The 6,272-nt window shown below is 39.1% G+C and overlaps 1 long non-coding RNA gene across 1 annotated transcript; it reads right to left on the bottom strand.

The window, feature by feature from the left end:
- Positions 1–3,563: 3,563 nt before the first annotated feature.
- Positions 3,564–5,358, bottom strand: LOC132125312 (uncharacterized). Its single transcript, XR_009426895.1, has 3 exons — positions 4,922–5,358; positions 4,589–4,796; positions 3,564–3,593 (listed from the first exon to the last, which is right to left on the bottom strand). It is a non-coding gene; the product is annotated as an uncharacterized LOC132125312 (long non-coding RNA).
- Between the last annotated feature and the right edge of the window lie 914 nt (positions 5,359–6,272).

Raw genomic sequence — 6,272 nt, 5'->3', positions numbered from 1 at the left:
CATTACAATAATCTAACCTTGAGGTCATAAATGCATGGATTAACATTTCTGCATTTGACATTGAGAGCATAGGCCGTAATTTAGATATATTTTTGAGATGGAAAAATGCAGTTTTACAAATGCTAGAAACGTGGCTTTCTAAGGAAAGATTACGATCAAATAGCACACCTAGGTTCCTAACTGATGACGAAGAATTGACAGAGCAACCATCAAGTCTTAGACAGTGTTCTAGATTATTACAAGCAGAGTTTTTAGGTCCTATAATTAACACCTCTGTTTTTTCAGAATTTAGCAGTAAGAAATTACTCGTCATCCAGTTTTTTATATCGACTATGCAATCCATTAGTTTTTCAAATTGGTGTGTTTCACCGGGCTGCGAAGAAATATAGAGCTGAGTATCATCAGCATAACAGTGAAAGCTAACACCATGTTTCCTGATGATATCTCCCAAGGGTAACATATAAAGCGTGAAGAGTAGCGGCCCTAGTACTGAGCTTTGAGGTACTCCATACTGCACTTGTGATCGATAGGATACATCTTCATTCACTGCTACGAACTGATGGCGGTCATATAAGTACGATTTAAACCATGCTAATGCACTTCCACTGATGCCAACAAAGTATTCAAGTCTATGCAAAAGAATGTTGTGGTCAATTGTGTCAAACGCAGCACTAAGATCCAATAAAACTAATAGAGAGATACACCCACGATCAGATGATAAGAGCAGATCATTTGTAACTCTAAGAAGAGCAGTCTCAGTACTATGATACGGTCTAAATCCTGACTGGAAATCCTCACATATACCATTTTTCTCTAAGAAGGAATATAATTGTGTGGATATCACCTTTTCTAGTATCTTGGACAGAAAAGGGAGATTTGAGATTGGTCTATAATTAACTAGTTCTTTGGGGTCAAGTTGTGGTTTTTTGATGAGAGGCTTAATAACAGCCAGTTTGAAGGTTTTGGGGACATGTCCTAATGACAATGAGGAATTAATAATAGTCAGAAGAGGATCTATGACTTCTGGAAGCACCTCTTTCAGGAGCTTAGATGGTATAGGGTCTAACATACATGTTGTTGGTTTAGATGATTTAACAAGTTTATACAATTCTTCCTCTCCTATGGTAGAGAATGAGTGGAACTGTTCCTCAGGGGGTCTATAGTGCACTGTCTGATGTGATACTGTAGCTGACGGCTGAATGGTTGCAATTTTATCTCTAATAGTATCGATTTTAGAAGTAAAGTAGTTCATAAAGTCATTACTGCTGTGGTGTTGGGAAATGTCAACACTTGTTGAGGCTTTATTTTTCGTTAATTTAGCCACTGTATTGAATAAATACCTGGGGTTATGTTTGTTTTCTTCTAAAAGAGAAGAAAAGTAATCGGATCTAGCAGTTTTTAATGCTTTTCTGTAGGATATGTTACTTTCCCGCCAAGCAATACGAAATACCTCTAGTTTTGTTTTCCTCCAGCTGCGCTCCATTTTTCGGGCTGCTCTCTTTAGGGTGCGAGTATGCTCATTATACCATGGTGTCAAACTGTTTTCCTTAACCTTCTTTAAGCGTAAAGGAGCAACTTTATTTAAAGTGCTAGAAAAGAGAGAGTCCATAGTTTCTGTTACATCATCAAGTTGTTCTGAGGTTTTGGATATGCTAAGGAATTTGGATACATCAGGAAGATAACTTAAAAAGCAGTCTTTTGTGTTAGAAGTGATGGTTCTTCCATACTTGTAACAAGAAGTAGGATTTACAATTTTGGCTATATGAATTTTGCAAAGAACTAAATAATGATCTGAGATATCATCACTTGGCTGAATAATTTCAACACCATCAACATCAATTCCATGTGACAGTATTAAATCTAGAGTATGATTTCGACAATGAGTAGGTCCTGAAACGTGTTGTCTAACACCAATAGAGTTCAGAATGTCTATAAATGCTGATCCCAATGCACCGTTTTCATTATCAACATGGATATTAAAATCACCAACTATTAAAAGTTTATCTGCAGCCAGAACTAACTCGGATGTAAAATCACCAAACTCTTTAATAAAGTCTGTATGGTGCCCTGGTGGCCTGTATACAGTAGCCAGTACAAACATAACAGGGGATTTATCATTAACATTTGTTTCTTTGGATAATGTTATATGAAGTACCATTACTTCAAACGAGTTATACTTGTAGCCTGCCCTCTGAGAAATCCTGAAAACGTTGTTATAAATTGAAGCAACACCTCCACCTTTGCCTTTTAGACGTGGCTCATGTTTATAACAGTAATCTTGGGGGGTGGACTCATTTAAAATAGTGTAATCATCAGGTTTTAGCCAGGTTTCTGTCAAACAGAGTACATCTATATTATGATCAGTGATCATATTATTTACAAAAAGTGTTTTCGTAGAAAGGGATCTGATATTCAATAAGCCAAGCTTTATCATTTGTTTATCCATATTGCTTCTGTTTTTTATTTGTTGAACCTCAATTAAATTGTTAATCTTAACTTGGTTTGGATGTTTTTTGTATTTTCTAGTTCGGGGAACAGACACAGTCTCTATAGTGTGATATCTAGGTGAAAGAGTCTCTATGTGCTGAGAATTAACTGACCTCTGTGACGGGAGGCAGCTAGCAGACGGTCGGTTTAGCCAGTCTGTCTGCTTCCTGACCTGGGCCCCAGTTAGTCAAGTATAAACACTAAGACTATTTGCCATATTTCTAGAGAGAAGAGTGGCGCCACCCCAGGAGGGATGAAGACCATCTCTTTTAAACAGGTCAGGTCTGCCCCAAAAGCTCGTCCAATTGTCTATGAAACCTATGTTATTCTGTGGGCACCACTTAGACATCCAGCCATTGAGTGATGACAATCTGCTATGCATCTCATCACCACGGTAAGCAGGGAGGGGACCAGAGCATATTACAGTGTCTGACATCGTGCTTGCAAGTTCACACACCTCTTTAATGTTATTTTTAGTGATCTCCGACTGGCGAAGTCGAACATCATTAGCGCCGGCATGAATAACAATCTTACTGTATTTACGTTTAGCATTAGCCAGCACTTTTAAATTTGCCAAGATGTCAGGCGCTCTGGCTCCCGGTAAACATTTGACTATGGTGGCTGGTGTCTCTATATTCACGTTCCGTACAATAGAATCACCAATAACTAGAGCACTTTCATCAGGTTTCTCAGTGGGTGCATCACTGAGTGGGGAGAACCTGTTTAATGTTTTGATCGGAACAGAAGAGCCGTGTTTTGACCCACGACTACGCTGCCTCACCGTCACCGTCCACTCTATGAGAGAGAGGTGTTCTTGTCAACCAAGCTCTTTCAATGTGTTGTGAGTGAGCTCCACTGTGTGGGTCTACAAACCACTGGGAATGGTTCACTGTTAAATGTTTGTAGCCCATATTGGCCAAAGCCCCCCGGTAGGCTCTCCACTCATCTGAAATGATGCTAGTGCCTGGATGCACATGTTTTACAACTATGGAGATGAGGTGAGGTCTTGATCTTCTTTTCACCAGCCGCAAGATTGGGTGTCCTACATTTATCCCTCATGTTGTTGATGCCTATTATCATGTTGTTGATGCTCTCCCTCGTCCATACTGTAAAAAGTTAAATATTTAATTAAAAAGAGAAATACTACAATATTATGTAATTATATTCATTTAACATGTTTACACATACAAAAGGGTGACAAAATCTGCAGGAGCTTTATAAATGGCAGACCAAGAAGTATGAAGATGAAGAAAGTACCTCTATCCACATCCATCCATCATAAACAGCAGCTGACATTTAATAAAAGAATAATGCCAACATTAGCGTAAATACTCTGTCCACATTATGCATTTAAGACTCAATGAATATTTAGTTATCATTTGAAAAACCTTTACTCACAGAGATTAGGCTAAACCTACATGTTTTTGTGGAGGAACATGATTGACTCCACTGTAGATGTCTCACTGATGGTGCGTCATTATTCACTCATTATTCTCATTATAAGGTCAAAACTTTCCCACACCTCAGACTTTGCTTTAGTTGCTGGTGCAACCAAAACGTAATCGCCAGAGGCAAGCCTCCGTTACACCTCTCAGCATCCATTTTCGCATCTTTCTCGCGCTAACCGAAACACATTACATAACCGCTCGTTTACCTCGCAAACCGGAGCGCAAGCCCGAGCCAGACCCGAGCCCGCGTAAGATGATATAAATTAAGCCCTAACCCGACCGAACCCATCGGGTCCGGCCAAAGATCTTCAGCTCTAATATGTACACATGCAGAATTGACACATTACATGTAAATTATATTTTTTGTTTATTTTTCTGTTAAAATAACAGAGTTCCTTTGGATTTTTCCTTCTTTTGAGAACTGCCAGGTTTTCCATTATTGAGCTGAACTAAATGTGCAAACGACAATCTCATTGGCTGGCGCTCACTTATTATCATCACGGATTTGATTTCAGCTAATCAATTTGAACGAATGCACACAATCTGATTAATATTCATGAATCCAGCAGCTCATTAATCCTCAGTGTGTTTTTCACTGTTCTTATTAGCAGAAGTCGTATATATTATATAGAAGCTTTCAAAGAAAAATTTACCTTTCGTTTATGACGAAAGTTACTTTCATCAAGAACATCAAATTCTCGAGCACTTCCAATCATTTGTCCATGTCTTCGTCTGAATCATTTTATGGCACAGTGGCAAACTTTCCTCATGATACGAGCAAACCCAGAGAGGGTTCTCGAACTTTTTGCAATGCCATCTTGCATCATATCAATTTGTCTTATCTGCAATCCCTGCGCGAACCTGTGAAGTACACAATGCTGACTCAGAATGGGAAAAGCAGAGTGGTCAAAATTAAAACAATGAAACTTTGAAAATACATTGTAACATTTTACTATTCCTTCTCTGCTGTCCGACAACAGACTCACCTGTAAATGAATGTTAGCCAAGATGACAAGCTGAGTTTTGATCTCTTGAAGAGAGACGCACCTCGCACTGATCGGCTGGTTTTCTTGCCTCGATGACTTTTATGTCTGCACATCCTGTGATGGTGACAAATGTCAAAACATGGTTATGCAGACAACAGTATTTTACCTGGACTAAGAATTAATAAATTGTGGTAAAAAATAATGTTTTTTCTTACCAAAAATCAAAAGCCAATGTGTTTACTACTTCTGCAGAAGTAAAGCCCATTGCCAAAGCAGGAAGAAGCTTTTGTGCAGTCTTTTCTTTAATGCAGTCTTTGTTTCATGTGCAAAGCTTACTAATTTTACTTTTTAACAATTATTAATTTAATATTAAATGGATGGTTCGCCCAAATAGCAAAATTATGTCATTAATAACTTACCCTCATGTTGTTCCAAACCTGTAAGACCTCCGTTTATCTTCAGAACACAGTGTAAGATATTCTTCTCTTCCGTGTCTGTTGAGAGAGAGTTCAAAACAAAGCAGTTTGTGATATCCGGTTCACGAACGAATCATTCGGTGTAACCGGATCTTTTTGAACCAGTTCACCAAATCGAACTGAATCGTTTTAAACGGTTCGCATCTCTAATACGCATTAATCCACAAATGACTTAAGCTGTTAACTTGTTTAATGTGGCTGACACTCCCTCTGAGTTAAAACAAACCAATATAATTCATTTACTGAAACAGTGACTGACTGAACTGCTGTGAAGAGAGAACTGAAGATGAACACCGAGCCGAGCCAGATAATGACTCGTTCTCGAGTCAAGAACCGGTTGCATCAGTTTTCGGATCACCAGTAGTTCTTTCGGACAGTTCGATTCAATAAACCGGTTGAAGAAAACGGTTCACCGGTTCTTTTGCACTCGACGTAATGGCGTCATTTGCGATGATGCAGAATTATGACGTTTGTAGCGTATCAATGACGTACGGGTCGGATACATGTGGCCTGGCCGTTCAGACGGAGGTCGCATTTCAAAAGATCGGATACGTATCGGATTCAGGACCACATACCCAAGTGGCCTGGGTCGCATTTGAAAAGATCGGATCTGTGTCGTTCAGACTGTCATGAAAATTGGGTCGTTTCAGCCTGCAGTGTGAATGTAGCCTAAGTCATGACTTGTCTTGATGGGGCACATCTTTAAAAAGTTATCAATTCCACATGTTCTATACATATTCAACTCATCTAAGTCAGGTATTTGGTCCTTTTTGGTGGTTTGTAAATAAGTTGAAGAGCAGAGGTCCTCTGGCTGCATTTGGATGGAGAAGGAACTGAACGGTAGGAGGAAAGTTGATAATTTGAAGTGGCGATAT

This window comes from Carassius carassius, chromosome 43, assembly GCF_963082965.1.
Source record: "Carassius carassius chromosome 43, fCarCar2.1, whole genome shotgun sequence".
Classification (NCBI taxonomy): Eukaryota; Metazoa; Chordata; class Actinopteri; order Cypriniformes; family Cyprinidae; genus Carassius; species Carassius carassius.
This window is presented reverse-complemented; position numbering and strand designations above follow the sequence as displayed.